The sequence below is a fragment of the Coloeus monedula genome (assembly GCF_965178545.1).
Source record: "Coloeus monedula genome assembly, chromosome: 1".
NCBI lineage: Eukaryota > Metazoa > Chordata > Aves > Passeriformes > Corvidae > Coloeus > Coloeus monedula.
The window spans coordinates 110,669,544-110,687,601 of record NC_138781.1 but is presented as its reverse complement, the minus strand read 5'-3'; the positions used below and the strand labels follow the sequence as shown (position 1 = coordinate 110,687,601).

The following is an 18,058-nucleotide window of genomic DNA, read 5'->3' as shown; positions in this document are numbered from 1 at the left end:
AGATCTTTATTTATATACTTGCCTTCAAAAAACCTCTAGCGAGTTTGCAAAACATGACATCCCTTCACAGCAGGGTCTTAACTCTTCCTCAATACATCATGTTTATCCACGTTACTTTCATTATTATTATTTTGACTGATTTACTTGGAACAGATGTCAGGCTTAGTAATCTGTAGTTCCCCATATCTGTCCTGAAGCCTTTTTTTCAAGTAGTGTCATATACAGATTAGGACACTATAGATCACACACACATGAATTTATATTTTAGCTAAAGCTATCTTAGGTGTCGTATTTGTTGCTCACTGTCTACAATACAATGATCCTTGCTTGCTTGCTGTTTGGAAAGCTGCACTTCTAAATGCAAAGCAGGCCTCTCTAAAGACATGAAAGTGGTTTTCATTTTTTCACAGAAGGTTTAAGCATTATCTTTAGGAAGATCAGTACATGATAAAGATTTACTGTAACAGTAATACTACAAACATTTGATTGCATCGAAAAGCCTCTCTTATCTTTCCAGTCTGTAAATAATACTTCCATAAATATATGTTCCTGTGCAGCAGTAGCCATTCAACTATGTAATAGCTGTCCTAATTACCAGAAAACACAAATGAGCTTGTGAAGACAGTTATTCATTTGCAAATGAGACAACATTCAAAGAGAAGTAAAACTTTTAACATCTTTCTGGAATTGAGAACTTCTGTAGAAATTACAACCAATAAGCAGGCAACTTGAGATATGGACTAAAACAATGTGCACAAGTATTTTTAGGCTCATCAATTGTGTGAAGTTGCAGTTTTATAACACAAAGTTTTTAAGTACCATCTAAGTTTCAGGTTTAAATTCACACAATTTTTCTTCAACACAGTGCCAACTTTCATCTCTTTTAACTCACAAGTCCAAAGACAAAGAGTTGAATATTAGTCTTACAAACTGATCAAGTGCTTTTCTGTGGTGCAGGCTCAAATGCTAGATTCATTGTGACTGTATTTCTACTGGTAGGATGTTAAGGTTAAACCTAACAGTGTGTTTAAATCCACATGCAACTGCTCCAGCTCCTTTTTCACCTTTGTATTTTCCATGAGTCTAATAGAAGCTTGTAGTTCTAATACCAGCGGAAGAGCAGCACAGATTCGTCAATTCAGTCTGTTTAAGTCAAACGGAGGGAGAAGATTAAAAAAGCCATATTATCAAGATTGGTAAAAAGACCATTGGAGCAAGCACAGTGTTCACATCCTATGTTTTTACAGCACCAAGAAGAAAAAAAAAATTACCCTAATTATAGATGTTGAAAAAAACACCTTTCCAAATATGAGATAAAAACATTTCCTTGTCTTAAAGCTTCTGGTGCTGCCCAGTCTTCCGGGCAGCAGGAAAGTTAACAGTAGTCTCACTGCTACTGCTGCAGGAGTGAGAGGACACAGCTGACGATAAAGCCATACACGGCCTTGATATTAATAGCAGAAGGCTAAGACAAGCAAGAGAACAATGCAGTTGCAGAGAGTTTTCTCCCCTCTTCCCAAACTGGCATAAGAAAGCTGGGAGGAACAAACAAACAAATTTGTCTGCAAAAACAAACAAAAATATTCTGCCTTTTCAACACCTGTATTTTGTTTAATTTCAGCTGCCACATTTATTGTTTTGGTCCTCTTCAATGAAAATCACAGAACAGCTGAAACTGGAAGGGACATCTGGAGGATGCCTACCCCAACCCCCCTGCTCAAAGCATGTCAATGACAGCAAGTTGCTCAGGGCTGTGTCCAGCTGGGTTTTGAGTTCTTGCCAAGGATGGAGAATCCACAACATTTTTTGGACCACCTGTTTCAGCGATCTATCACCCTTACCATAAAAAAAAAAACCTCCTTTTTTTTTTATGTTTAAATGGAATTTCCTGTATTAAAATTTGTGCCCATTACTTTGTGCCATCAGTGGAAACTACTGAGAGCAGCCTGGCTCTGTCTTCTTTATTCCACCCCATTAGGTTATTTACACACATAGGGTGCTCCCGAGCATTTTCCTCTCCAGGCTGAGCAATCCTAGCTTTCTCAGCTTCTCCTCATAAGAGAAATTCTCCAGAGCCTTAGTCATCTTAATGGCCCTTTGTTTGACTCTCTCCAGTATGGCTATGTCTCTCTTGTACTGGGGAGCCCAGAAGCACACAGCACTCGAAGTGGGGCCTTATCAGTGCAGAGTACGGGGAAAGGATCACTACCTTGATCTGTTGGTAACTTTTCCTAACGCATCCAGAACACTTCTGACCTTCTTAGTTGCAAGTGTACATTGATGGCTCACATACATCTTTCCCACCAGGATCCCTGTGCCCTTTTCTGCACTTTCTTTTCAGCTGATTGGACCCTACCACAGACCGGAGCCTGGAGTTGTTCCTCCCCAGGATCACTGAATTTCCCTTTACTGAACTTCTGGAGGTTCCCATCAGACAATTCCTCTGTCGATGTCCCTCTGGATGTCAGCACAACCCTCTTTGGTCTGTTAGCTCATCCTACAAGCTTGCTGAGGGTGCACCTCTGTGTGACCCCCAGGTCAGTAACAAAGGTGTTAAACAGGATTGGCTCTGGTACTGAGCCCCAGGGTACACTGCTAGTGACCGGCCACCAGCTTTTCAGCCACCTGAGACATTGTGCCACCGATGCCAACCCTTTGAGCCCATCAGGTCAGACAGTTTCCAGTCGCTTTCACTGTTCACCCACCTGGCATGCACTTCACTGGTTTGTTTATAAGGATGCTATGGGAGACCGCACTGAAAACCTCACTGAAGTCAACATAAACAATGTTCACTGCTCTGCTCTCATCTACCCAGCCAATCTCATCACACAAGGTGGTTGAACGTGATTTCTTCTCCATGCTATGTTGACAGATCCAAATTAACAGCTTGTCTTTCACTTTTGAAAGTTATTCTAGCGTCTGTTCATCTTCTCCAATCTAAGCTTATGTTTCAGTTTTTTTCTTTGGATGTCTACAATACACTTACTAATAGCTGCACGTCTACTAATGGAAATGTCCCTAAAACAACTAACAATCTCACAGCACTGCTTAACAAACTACTTATTCCAGCCAGGCACTGAAATAACAATGCTTCTTTTTTTTCTCCACAAATGTATGTAAACTAGTAGCAATGTTGTTGCAGCTGTAATGGCCTAATGACCTCAGAGAAGCAAGGAAAACACCCTCCTCCCTGCCCCCAAATACACTCACTACTTACCACCATGCCCATAAGAAATTTTCTCTCCTTTAAACTGAGTATTTTGTTAACAGCATCCTTTCTACACATTTAGGATAATAACCATATTTTGTCAGGCTTTTGACAGAAATAACTTCTTTTCTCAGATTTCCTGGCCTCCCTGAAACAGAAACATCAGAAATTTCAGGGAGCATCTTCTCCACATGCTTTTCTCTTAACTTTTTTCACCTTCTCTTTTCCCTTCAGAAGTGCAGTGAAGAAATCTCAGACTCAAACTATGCTTAGAAAAGGTCCATCCTTACACTCAGGGATGAAAGAAAGCACAGCACTAAACCCTCTGCACTCAAGTGATGGTGTACTTAGAAGGTAAGCATCCTTTCAATCTCCACTAAAACTAAAGATGCATCAAAAAATTTTGGCCAGCAAAGAAGCGATGCAATTTTCATAAATTCTGTCCACTTTTAAACAATTCCAGGTAATGGATAATCCAGTAGCTGGCTTGGCTAAATGGTAGCTCAACTCTGTAAGCACTGCAGTAATGACAGGCTACAAGTTGTGGTTTTACACTGTATTATACATCCAACTAAGTGTTTCAAACACATGCTGTGGCATTAAATGCAACTGGAAGAGCAGATTACAACATGAATCCTGTATTCTTTCACCAATTTAGTGATGTACTGCCAAAAAGGAGTCCATTTTAAAAGCCGTGTTGTACGTTTGGCCAGGACACATCCGCTGTAGTTCTGACAGACCACGGACAATTGTCTGACAACCACTTCTGGGGTACTAATGCTCTCTGCAGCCCAGTGATTGACTAAAATATTTGAAACAAATTTTGACATAATCCAAATCAGATTATAACAATTTTCAAGCAGCTGATGCTCTGGGCCAACGCTAGTTGACAGCACCCATTTAAAAACTCTTTCACACCCCTACAAAGTTAAATCAACTTGGCACTCTCTCTGGTGGGCAATTGTCTCCTTAAAGTATGAGCACTATTTATTCAAGTGAATTGCTGCATTAAGGGGCAGTTGGCTGGCATGGGGAGGACCGGACTGACTGACAATGCGCCTTAGTCACAAAGAAGTTGCAGCAAGAGTTTCTAAAAACCAAAAAGCAGTTAGGACTGTGAATAGATGAAGCAGGCTGAAGACACAAAAGTACAGGATGTGTCCAGGAAGATGCCAGTGCTTCAATAAGCTTCCTAACTATGACTAATCTTAAAACAGTTCTTATGTCGTGTTTTGTAAATTTAGCATCTCAAGTGTTTCAGAGAATTTCAGTTTACTACTTAACCCCTTAATACCAGCTAAATATTGCAGCAACAGTTATTTGTGGAGGTTTTTTTTTTTTTTTCCACAGCTATATATGCTAAACAGCTAAGAGCTCTGTGAAGCTTCCTAGAGAGGGGATTTTATTTCACCTCTGAAATGTTACCAAAGAAATGCAGGGCAGCATTTAAGGGCTCATTCTCAAATTATTCTAAGGAGATTACAGTATTCCCATCCCCCTTCCCCTTGTGAAATTTCAAGGATAAAGTACAAGAAAGCCATACAGAAAGTGCTTAGGTCATAATAATCACACAGTTGAATTAATTCATGATTCCAACAGACACCAGAAGCACAGAAAGAAAAACTTGATACGCAAGAGTGCAAATGATAGATTTTACAAGAAGTATAGCAGAGTATTACGTAAGTAATCAAATCACTACATTTGAGCTCATATGTCAAGTATGATTACTTCATCATTTGTGTACACAATGCAGATACTGTTGTGTAAAGCATTAGTGAAAGATGCCAAAGGCACTACTGTCTACTGTGGAACTCAACAGGATAACTCCAGACACCACCACCAAACACATGGGATAACATCCAGACCAATTTTTGGTGTAAATGAATTACCCTCTTCTCACCTCAGTAAGACTACATAAAGCCACTCAGGATGCCAGCCTGAGGCAGAAAATACAAACAAGGCTCCCCAAACCTCACAAAACTTGTCATGTAAAGCCTACTAGATTAAACAGCAATTCAAACAGATTCCTTTCATCTACTTAAGGATAAACTGCTCAAAAGTTTGCTGACAGTTTGTTTTCTCATGATAATTCTTAGGCTGCACAGACAAAAAAGTTTATAAAGAGATTCTAGTTTCTGAAAAATATTTGTAGTCAATGTTAAGTGACACGTGTTATTCACTGCTCAATGCAGTGAACTAGTATAACTGTACTATCTAATTGAAAAAGGGAAAAAAATCTTTGATTCAACTGCTAAATTAGTCTAGCTGTTTGAGCTAACAGATCCAATTTCACTGCCTGTTAAGGCAAGCAACACTTTTTTTGTCTTCATTTTATACTCTAATGAAGTCTACTTCAATAGAGTTGCCTCCACTTATCCCAGAGGACAATTTAGTCCTTTTGTGTAAAGCTAATCCAGCTCTCCCTGGAGTCAAGGGGAATTTTGCACTTGACTTCAGTGTGAAAAAGGATCACATCCTAGAATAGCAATGCTAAAATATCTGTGAATAAAAACAGGTTCAGATTTTCCAGTTCCTAATTAGCCAAAAAACTGCCACAAACAAACAAATTACCCTGCAACAAATCTTTCTAAAGTGAAAAAAAGTCTAATTTCCATTTCAGTTTAAAGCATGTGAGAAGTTATTCTACATGGCAACGTTTTAAAAGGGAATGATCCCACTCAGATATTCTGTACTATCTAAAACTGTACTATCTGCATCTGCTTTGGCTTTCAGTTTCAGGGGAACTCGAGGGAAAAGTCAAAATCCATCAAATCTAGGAAATACTTTAAGAGAAGCAACAGTTAATTGGCATGGTTTCCAAGCTGTAGAAATCCTGCAGCAGTAACACTTGCAAACTTTTCAAATTTTCCATCAGAGCGCTCAGGGTTTCCTCAAGAACATCTCAGGCTGTGATCAATCCACTGGCTCAGAAGTTTTTGCAGGTTTCTCTGTTGGCCTAAATATGATTTGATTCCATCACATAGACTGCCTGGTTACCTGGCTACACTGTACTACACATAATGCAGTAAACAATGTTTACTTCTAACTATCTGTATAACAGCAAAAGTAAAGTACAACAGACTTATGAAGCCAAATTAAGTCATATGCTGACTGACCATGCCATACATAGTTATAATAGTAAGTTACCCTTCTGATGGGATTTTTTAAATATTTAAAGTGGAGAAAGAAATAATTTTTTTAACTGAAATTTCTATAAAGACACAGATTTATTTTTAAGATAACCTATACTGAATTAAAAAAAATATTCAAACTACATTGTTAGCTACCAAAACTTAAAACAAATTTAAATCACCAGACTGGCAGAGCTCATTCCTAACCACCTGAAATCAGAATTTGAATACCCAAATATCTAAAGTAACATAAGCTGTTGCAAGTGTAAAGAATATTCCACCCCTCAATATTATGTAGATACTGGTTGACTAGAATCTTAGAAACATCTGGGGAAGACAAAGTTAAATGACAGAGGAGAGATTTCTTTGTTTCTATTTTCAAAGAAAACAAAACCTTCAATGTATGAGATCTATCCATTCTAATGCCTTATAGGTTGTGGTCACCAAAAATTATCCACAAACTAAAGCTAATATTCCCTTTTGCAAATAAATCTATCAGATTTAAAACAAAATGTGGTTTGCACCAGAATTATTGCCCTCTATATCCTTATCTAAGAAGCAACACATTAACTTGTACTTTAAAATGTAACACTGGTTATTTATATGCATTTCAATCAAAATTTCCATTCAAATACCACTGAATGCAAACTAGGAAGAAAACAAATTGTCTTGCATAGAAATTGCACTTTCATTGCTTAAATAATTATATATATAGCTTAAGAGAATTATTAAGACACTGTATTATAACATTAAATATATGCATGTAAAATCCATGCCCCTGGCAAAAAGCTAACAGGATTAGTGTAAACCTAATATGTAAGAGTCAATATATTTTACCAACTGGTCAGGCTCAATCTCTTTCTTTGGGAAAAGATCGAAGAAGCCCAAATGTAAATCTGAGGTAAAATAATAATTTAAAATAACCATATAAAATAAAAGTGTCATGCTTGTTAATGTAAGTCATGTATTAACTTGGCTATGATTTCACCATGTATGCACCAGATTTAAATAGTATTCTGATGGTACGTCAGACCTAAGTGAAATGGAAGGGGAGGTAATCAAAGAGCCCTAGATTTAATAACCAATGCAAATTAATTCCAGAATATTTAAATACACCTACTATGCATGAACAAGTCAAACGTTTCCACGGAAATAATTTTTCATCTATAAACTAACACTTGTCTCATTTTATGTACATCATGATAGCCTGAATCAATCAGATCTACGGTTTCTACAGTGTATAAGCTAAGAAATAATTCCTAAAATGAAAAAGAAGATAGATATCTTTAGCAAATTACATAATGTGCAGTTATTCAGCAAGATATTTTGAAAGCTTATCACTTTAAATAGCCTCAATCACTATGATTTATGAATTGTGTTCTAAGTGTGTAACTACTTAAAATACAGTACAGAATTGTACTTGAAAGTAAAAAAAAGGTACCCATATTACTATTGCATCCTAGCCTCTAAAGCCATATACAGTTAGCATTTAATTTTTGTGTGTTCTGAAGTTGAGAATTTTGTGCTTGAATTTTGCTCTCTCACTTAAGAGCCACAGAAAAACAACAAAATCCCCCCACCAAACAAAAACAAATAACCCTTTTTTTCCCCACCAACTACAGAACATTAATACAATGCCTACTTCTTGGGCTTGAAAAAAACAAATGCTACTCAAGAAAATTTCCCCAACTGACCAGCAGTAACAACTCAGGGAATATCCTTATTTTCCCTTCTCTTTTCTTCATGGGTAATTGTATTCAAAAGGAATAGTATTTTGCCCTATGCTGTAAGTGTTCCTGAATAGAATATTTAGCTTTACTATGAAAACAGAATTCAACATGGCTGCCTACAGTGAGACTAATATACTCTTTTTCTCTCCCCATTGAATGTTTTTCAGTTAGGTATGGATAAACTGATCTGGCCAATAGTATTATAACCTTTAATCGTCCTTTAAACAAATATTTAACACCAGTATCAGCTAAGCAAACCCATCCCTCTCTTTGCTTTCAGGACTTTGTCATTCTATTCATGCAACTTCTGTTCTAAAATATATGGCGACGGAATCTCAAAAAAACAAAATCAAGGAATATACCTTGGCAAAAATCCCATATATCACGTCTCACAAGCCAGAGAGCACACTAACATTTTAAGATATTACTGCTGAAAGCAAACTGGAATACTTTTTATTTAGGACAGGCAGAAGCAGACATGCCATCTGTTGCTCAAAGAACCCATACTGAAAATTTCCCTCTAACTAAACTTCCAAGAACTTTTACTTGAGACATTCAGAATTTATCCTGAATGGAGTGAATTTAAAAAAAAAAAAAAAAAAAAAATCAAAAAATCAAGACAACAGGTATTTGCCTAGATAGACTTCTGGTCTGATTTATAACAACCGCTCTTTTAGTATGCTTTAGTTAAAGAACATGTGCATCAAAGAGAAGATCTGTTCAGATTTAGGATAAAAAACCCCAAACGATCAATAAAAATACATGTCTTCCGTCCCCATACAGTAAGGGACAGCCTTCTTACAAGAATGATACACAACTCACCTGGGGTAGTCATCACACAAAGCAGAGAATGGTCTCTGCTTTGTGGAACTTAAATAAGTCCTGCATAAATTTGCATTAGGAAAAAGAAAACAAAAATCCGTATTTTCAGGTTCATCTGTCACTGAAGTATTGCAGGATCTCCTGTTAGGAGACATTACCTACAAGCTCATAAGATGCATTACTAAGCATGTTCACAGCTTCATCAGAGCATCGCTGCAAGTTCACAGCTCCAAGGAAATGAGGAGTATTTCAACTGAACTACTGTAATCAGAGCTGGTCACAAACACCAAATACTAGCTATCAACAAAACACCAGAAGTCGCAAAATGTTCTGCTGGCATGTTCTGTTTTCAGCTCAAGAAGGTACAGGAGGAAGGACACAAACCACTTGCTTTTATCACTGTAAGCTTTCCTCCCATTTCATCTCACCCTTGCTTAGTCCTCACATGAATACAAATGCCGTGTCTTTACAGATTTTTAAAATGGAAACTTTGCTACTAGGTTTGGTGCAGATCTGTAATTTTTAAGATGTTTGGAGACCCCTGTTTTATGCAAAGTTCAGAGCTAAATGTCACACTTAATTCTGTGTTTCTCACAGGCTAATTCTGATCAACTTCTAACTGAAGCACTACACATTTTTTCTGTTAATATTCTTCTGAAGACCTCAGTTTGGGAATCAGTAATGTAAGGTTTTTATCTCAAACTTCAAACCTCCAGAAAAACAGATCAAAATCAAGGCGAAGAAAGGAGATACAAGAGAACTAAAAAGATGTATGACTAATCTTGGTGATTTGTTTTAAACACTTTACAATGAAATACAGAACTTTTGTGTTTATTTTAAAATTTCCTCCCTCAGCCTCAGCTTTGATAATGTTTTCTTCCCTAAGTCTGGCAAACAAATGCTAGTTTCAGATAAATGTGTGCTCTGAAAACAAGAATATTTTCTAGACATTAATTCTATATTCATTTTTCAGTGAAGCATACTTTGACCAAAACCTTAAAAGTGTTTTCATCTGTGAGGCCCGTGTTAAGCTAAGCCTACTGAAAGGACAGTTTTTATGAATTAGACCAGAAGTCCATCAAGCCCAAACACCTCTGAGTCAGACAAGAAGTTCACTACCATCTGAAATGCTGGGCAATACTGGATGGCAAAAAGGTAGCCTAGGAGCCAGAAGAGCCTGTGGCCATGCTATCCTTGGTGCAGTCTTTTAGCTTCTGGACTTTGGGGTACTATCACTGGCAAAATAAAGTATTTATGTTGAACAAGATGAGCTGGTAAAAATCAACCAGAAACAGGAGGAGTATGTAAAGAAAGAGAAGGACTTTGGAGGGTTTTTCTTCTACTCTTCTGTGTTTACAAGTGTCAGTCATGATTTTAGTTTCCAACAAAATGTTCTTGAAAAGCAAGAAGATACACATAACAACTGAGACCTGTTTTATCTTTGCCACATTTTAAGCATAAATATTAATGTTGTTATCTAACCACACTTAAAATAACTTCTTAAAACTGGATTATTCACTATTAATTTGTTTTAAGTCTCCCTTTCCTGGCTGACTGCCAAAACAGTTATAATGCTACACAATTGCAATACACAAGAGATCCATAGCACCCTCTAATTACTCTTTAAATACCTCACACAAGCACTGCCTTTTCTTACAATTGGGAGGCCATTAGGTAGGGTTGAAAATTTCAAAACCTTTAGCCCAGATACTCTATTTTATTTCCGAAGTTTGCATGTACCACCAAAACGTTTGCCTGAACTATGGGCAAACGTGGTACAGGAAAACCATCCTCCATTCTGACCCTTTGCTACAGGGCTGTCAGTCCTGGGAAGGACACCTGAGACCTGACTGCACTTATACTCCATAATTCACATCATGAATAAAACACTATTACTGCCTCGGTTTTGCAACACTAGAAAGTGCTTTGGGCATGTGCAAAGGAAATTAACCCTACTAAATCAAACTCCTCCAATACGAAGACTGAGTTTAAATGTCTGATTAATGCCACAAAACTCTCCTGAAAGTTTCTCCAAAACAGTTAGAGGCCCTGATCTACAAAGATTTACTGATGTGGGTGTGTTTACTCAACTCTCAACTTCACTGTCAATGGAATTAAATAAAGGTATTCACTGTTATAAGCCTGGTCTAGCTAACCCTAAAATTTGAGCTAAAAGGGTTCATCACTTCTGAAGAATCATTTAGTTTTCCCAGACTCCTCTAGACTTCTGGTGTGAAGAAAGCCACAGAAACATCTTAAGCCATAGAAGTTTTTCATCTCCCTGAACTCGAAAGACAAATTATGTGATGTTCAGTAGCACCATCAGAATTCAAAATTTACATAAACATTTAAGATGTAGGTGCAGTCAATATTGATACTTACTAGAATCTCATGTAACGCTACTATAAAAGCATTTGCCTTCCAAAAATACTATGATAAAATACAGCCAAGTTAGCAAAAAAAGTTATCTATTTCCCTACACAACAACTAAGAGTGTTCAAGAAGCTAAAATACAAATTATTCCAGTCTGAGGTTTTACTTCCTCAGCATTCTCCAACCATGCTCTATAACATTACCTAATACTACAGTCAAGAAAAATCAAAACAAAACCCCACTCTTGGCCACAACAGTCAACACAGCCTTAAACACAGCTAGTGATGATGTCTACAGCAGTATTCCACTGAGCTGTGGGGCTCGGATGCAAGCCAGGGCTAGCTACAAGTCCAGCTCGAGGGCTTGATTTCAGCTGTGCATGGCTTTGGTCCACTGACTTATGGGACACAGCATGAAACCCAGTGCTCTAGGCAGTGCCAACCCAAAATGACAACAGAGAGCATTTCCCATCCTATTTCCAGGTATCCTTTACATTTTCAAACAATATGTGTTTAAATCTAAAGAGAAGAAAACTCATGCATAAGTGATAGTGTTTACTTACTCAATTTCTAGCATTAACATTACTATCATCTTGATCTCTGATCCTGCAATCAGCCGTGCATGTTAACTTTACCTAAGGGGGCAGTCCCACTCATTTCAATAACTTACTTTGGTGCCAGTTTCTGTTCTGATGCACTGGCATCAATGATAAACCCCCATAAGTGGAGAAGGCAGTAAGAACGACCTCTTATAACCTAAAATTAAACTTGTCCTACAATTGGTTGACAGCATCTTTTCAATATGACTTCTTCCCTACTAAACTCAGAATACACATGGGATGTTGTCCAGGTTTACCTTTGAAACCTGGCACTTGGTGATACAATCTGGAACCCTACAGCTCTAATCATTGGTGCGAATGCAGCCAGGGACTGTAGTGATTGAAAGAAGTTCCCATATGGCAACTGTAAAGCAGTTCATATTTTAAAAAATTATTAAAAAAAGTGGTTGCCATATCATAAAATCCATCACTATAAAACAGCCTCCTACTGGCACTCTCAAGGAGAACAAAATGAAATAAATCCTGAGACTGCGTTATTTACTTGTATTTGGAGGTGGTTCCTCCAGGACAAAAATTAACCTATTCTGTTACAGTAGTTAGAAAAACTGCAGTTCTCCCCCATGGATCAATCTGTTCCATCAACAGACACAGGACTTTCAGTACTAGAAGCCTGAAACCTTTCAGGAGGACTTCACAGAAACCACAGGCTGTGTATGTACACACAGAAGGTGTCCTACCTGAAAAAGGCTGCTTGATGCAACACAGCAGAATAAGGACACATTCCTAAAGTCGTTTTTGTGTTAGTACTGACACCAATTTTTAAATTAACATCAAGGTATCTTACTCAAACTGTGATCAAAGCATGTGGCAAAACAGTTGGATGCAAGTAGGGAATATGGATGAAAGAACGTATTTCTTTTAACTAAGGAATTATCTACTGAAAATACACAGCTTTTGTCCACAGGCAGCACATATGGAAAAGTAAAACCATGCAGCCAGTTTGTTCATAAAGTAAACTTTGACCACATAATCTGACATGTGCCACACCGCAGACTTTCGCATCGCTGTCACATGACGGCCATGATTTATCAGACCAAACAGAGTGACGATTTCACTCTTCAGGAGCCGCAGAAGTGCACAAAGCTCAAAATGAAGAGCATTTCTTTAATGCAGAAGAATAGTTCTCTGCTCTGTTGCACAAATATTGATAAAAACCCCTAAATTGTAAGGTTTTTAAATAATTCCGTTACACAGTATGCAGCACACCAAAAATGCATTAAGTATTTTTCCAGCTATTTCAAAATAATGCAACAATTTAAGTATACTTTCGATTCCATTCATTAGTTTCGTAGCCAAAGAACTGTTGTTGAGTAACAAATATTTCCCTGAAAATCTCTCTTTATAATACAGAATATAGACTAAACCTGCTTTGGGCTCACCACTCTCATTCCAGATGGAATGGTACTGGGGTTGAGGTATTAAATAACTAGTAGCTCTGCAAGCAGCAAAAACAGGGAGGCCCCATTTCCTGCATCAATTTCCAGCTTGAGGTAAGCATTGCCATGAACTCCTGGCGTGCAGGTTAAGAGCTCCGCTCTACCTGGCTTCCTTACTTTCACAAATTTTCTAGAAACTGCTCACCTGGGAGACCTCTGCTGCCAAATTTATTTGAAATCAGCTAAGAGCCAGAAGAGTTACTAGAGGGACTGAAGGCACACAGAGATTACAGTTCTATTTGAGCCGCACCTGCTAAGGAAATAAAGCTAACAAAGCACATGGAATAATTAATTACTGGCAATTCCTGCTACTAACTACTGTCACAGCTGGTATCACTGGATCTTTTTCTTTGTAATTCCGCACAAGCAGAGTGCCCATGCTGCTGTCTCTGTTCCCATCACAGATGCTACCTTGTCCCAAAATTAACCACAACACCCTGGCTGTGCAAAATACACACAGTCTCCACTCTATACTTATGCTCAACAGGAAGCTCCTATAGCTAAATTTACAGCTAGACATCAGAAACAAGAGTGGAAGGGCAAGGTTTTGTTGTTTGGAAAGGAAAGGTTCTTACTTCTATGAAGCCTACAAAAACATGGTTATGGCTGAACTGTACCACCTACCAACAGAGATACTGCAAAGGTAACTGACAAGGCAATGCTATCCCTCTTCAAGGTCTGAAGTAAACTTTTGTATCTGGCCCTCCTGCCTAAAGATCAATTTCACTTGCAAAATTTGCCTGAAATATCATTCAGCTGTCTATGAATTATTAAGTGAAAACCAATACACTTTCTTTGTCAACACACTCCAAGTTTCAAAACTGGTTTTGGAACATTCTACCACTTTAAGAAAACCCAAACATCTAATTTTTAATTCATGACTGGCCTCTGCCTAGGGTTAAATCCAGCAGGTACATCTGAATACACCTTAACAACATGAGCTTCAGCAATATTTCTGTCCTACTTTTCCCAGTGCCAAGTGGACCATACCCACATGCACGCAAGAAACCTAGAACCCCATATATTAATATAATAAATAACCGTATCATAAACTTCACATATTTGTAATACTGAATATTGGAGAAGTCATCACACTAGCCCTTGGCCTGAGCACACAACTTTAAGCACATCAAACCTGCAGGTCCACACAGAGCAGAAAGTTATGTGCAGAGTCCGCAGGAACAGGGGCCTGTGTGTGTCCAATACATTTTATTTTAACCGTGAGGAAGACAAGGAGCCTTAATGAAGTGTGATGATTGAACATTTAAATTAATGACTCAGAAATGTTAAGCAGTCATGTCCCAAGCTCGATAAAGGGATATAAACTAGAACAGTGGGGTGGGGATGGGGGGGGGAGGGGGGGAAGGAAGGGGGGGATGCGTTAGAAAAATTATTAGAAAATAAAACCACGCAGGCCAAGCTACAGGCGACTCCCGAATGTTGCCCTTGTACATCCTCCGGCCCCGCACCGGGAGCGGCGCCGGGAGCAGCTCACGCCGAGCACCAGCCCGGGCGGTGAACGCCGCCACCGCCGGCGGACGAGCAGCCGCCCCGCAGCGCCCGCGGCAGCCCGGCGGGAAGGGGCCGCGGGGGGAACCGGGCCAAGGAGAGGTCACGGGGCCCTCCCCCCACAAACTTACTCCCCGCAGCCCGCCCCACGCAGCCCGCCCAGCCCAGCCCGGCTCCCGCCCGCCCGACCCCTCGGCCCCACGGGCAGGGGCTCGGGCCTGGGAGAAAGTTGCCGAGAAAGTTTCTGCAGAGGAGAAGGGGCCGGGGGAGCGGGACGCCCCCCGCCCCCGGGGCGCGGCGGCGGGGCGAGGCCGGGGGCAGGGCGGCCGGGGCCTAGCGCCTCCATCGCCGCCGCCATCGCGGCCGCCGTTCCCGTGGGGCGGCGGAGCAGGGACGCGGCCGGGGCCTCACCTGCCTCTCCTCGGCGTGGCGGGTGGGAGAAGGAGGGGGGGAGGGAAGGAAGCGGGGGCCCCCCCGCTCCTCCCGGAGCCGCGGCGACCCGGGGAGGGAAGCGGGGAGGAGGGGGAGGGAGGAGGGACGAGGAGGAGGGAGCCGAGCGCTCCGGTGCGTGCGGGGAGCTGGAGCCTCGCTGCGGGAGGAGGAGGAGACACCCCGCCCCTACGGCCGGGATCTCCGGCGGGCACCGCGGGCCCTCCTCCGCACCGTGCTTCCCTCCATGCGCTCCGGACCGGGATCGCCGCGCCTCCCGGCCGGGGCAGCACCTCCACGCCCGAACCGGAGGCCGCGGGGAGGAGCCGGGCGGCCCCCGCGGAGCCGGGCAAGCGGCGGCGGTCCCTCCTCCGCGCCGCCCCGCGCACCGAGACAACATGGTGGAGGCGTGCGGGGCGGCGCGGGGGCGGCGGGGAGGGAGCCGGGGCTTGCCCTGCCCCGTGGCTCGCCCCAGCGCGGCCGCCTACTCCCGGGCTTGGGTTGCAGGGACCCTCGTCGGGGTAGATCCGGGGGAGCTGCTCCTCCCGCCGTGCTGGGCTGGTGAGCTCGGCAAGCCTCTCTTGGCAGAGAAGCTGAACCTGAAACGTTCCAGCAGCGGAGCCCTTCGGCGTGGCGCGTGAAAAGCGAACAAAAATAACTTTTAAAACTCCTCGCCTAGGCATCTTCAGGTGGGCCACGGCTTAGGCTCGGTACATTTAATTTCTTGTGGGTCAAACAGAAGCAGAACGACCCTCCGGCAGTGCGGCTGCTGTAGCGGCCGGCGGGGAGCAGCGCCGGCAGCTCGGGAATGCCCAGGGTGGCACCACGGAACAGACCTGTCGCCCAAACACCGAGCAAACAAAGAGCGAGCCTGTAAATTACGCACCAGTAACTCCGGGGAATTTTATGTTACGGGTTTCCCCACTCATCGCGGTTCCATAAGTCAGCGTTTCCTATTTTAAGAAATAAAAAATCGGATTCGTGTCAAGTTGTGTTTCGTGAAAAAAGGTGGTTCAAATGCATCTATCGTTCAGAAGTGCAGACTGCGGGAAAAAGCGAAAGAAGAGAAAAAAAAAATCAACCTGAAGAGCCAAAGTTACTGAAACTTGCATGGGCAAATCGGCGGTTCTCATTCAGCATTATCTTTTATTGTTTTCATCTCTCTAGTAGTCAAATCTACATCTCTCTCCACTTCATTTTCTTTAAAGGCTGATCATAAAGCAGTAATTGTATTGATCACTAATGATAACCTAATATAGTTTAGTCCTAAAAAAAAGAATTGAGACAGGAGATCAAATTTATCTTGAAGGCAATGCTGCAGAATAAAACCATTTGTATTTTTGAATTTCAGATAAAGCAAATACATGTATTTGGCTTTAGAGCACCATAGATATACTTAAGCTGTTAACAAAATACAAAAACCCAAAAGTGTCTTAGATTCGGAGACTCCATACCGCAAGTCATTCTCATGTAACCCTGTTAGAGTGGTGGAGTTTATAATTTCCTGTTCAGTCAGAAATTTGACTCACATTATACAGAATTGATTTTTAATTTAAAAATCAAGAGTGAGTTTTACAAATTGGCCTGGGCAATGAATCACTTAACAGTTTGCAGACTGGTTGAAGCTGTAGGTCTGCCATGGCTTCACAACTCCAGCTGAGCTTACGGTAGTCTTGAGTGAGCAAGGTTTGAACTCCCATACCATTTGAGGGGTTTTGTATACACAGGCAAGCGTTGCTGATTGGTTAATTTTCCAGCACAATGGTAAAACTTGCGTATCTGAAAAACACAAGACCTTGTTGTCTTATCATCATTATGTTTCAAAATTACTCACTAAAAAAATTTTGCCTCATTGGGCTAAAGCTTCATAGTTAGAGACATACTGGCTCTTGCCAGCTGTCGCTGTAATTTGACTTCTGGGTTTCAGGTTTGGTCTTGATGGATGGGATTACATAGTAGTCCTTTCTCATGGCACCTGGCTCTGCCTGTGTGGCACTGAAAGGTTTGTTGGGATTCTCAGTTCATCACACCTCTCCTGTTGCTTTGTCTCCTAAAGACCAATGTAAGGAATGAATTGGTGGGTTTCTGAAAGGCTGAGCTATTAACTGTGTCCCTTACTTTCTGTCTTACGTGTATGTGTGCTATTGGCTGCCACAGACAGTACTGGGGCTGCACCAGTCATTGACTCTGCCGATAGTGGAGAGACTGTCACGCTTAATTTCAAGCACAGTGTGATTAAAATAGCAGAGCAGTTGGGGAGAAGACGAGCTGACCGGTCCCATAGCTGAGAGCAAGCTCAGACTCACAGCATATGGGCGTGAAAGAATAGATGAGGGTTTGAGTCAGGAGTCTTGGAGGCTAGACATGCTTTCATTGCAGTGGAAAAATTGGCTGCTTCTTAAATTGTCGTGCACTTGTCACTGATAGTCTGAGTGTTCCTCAGAGTGTTCCTTTTATAAGGAAATGTTGAACAGGTGACTTTAAAAGATCAAACTGTTGGTGGTTCAGCCTGATTAATCCTGCACAGGATGGGACTGAGGGTGTCATTGCTATCTTTTGCCTGCCAGCCAGGCAGCCTGCAACCTGTCTGCCACATGTTACCTGGGTAAAGCTCCCTCACTGCTGCTGTTACTGAGTGGGCTCTCAAATGTGTTGCAGTGCAGGTGGGCTGACACTGTTTGGTATTCACTCAGGAGACATCAGCTGAAACTAGCACAAGTCTCAGCTGCTAGTCAGGCGAGGCCAGTGCCTGCTTCTAGGAGTTTCCCCTTCTTTTATTCTTTTGCTTTAAATGAATATTT

At 41.2% G+C, this 18,058-nt stretch overlaps 1 protein-coding gene across 1 annotated transcript in view; it reads right to left on the bottom strand.

The window, feature by feature from the left end:
- Positions 1-15,351, bottom strand: part of YES1 (YES proto-oncogene 1, Src family tyrosine kinase) — a 49,520-nt gene extending 34,169 nt beyond the window's left edge. Inside the window, exon 1 of the mRNA XM_082280116.1 lies at positions 15,240-15,351. The gene's annotated coding sequence lies outside the window, so the exon portion shown is untranslated. The remainder of the gene's footprint in view (positions 1-15,239) is intronic.
- Positions 15,352-18,058: the final 2,707 nt, after the last annotated feature.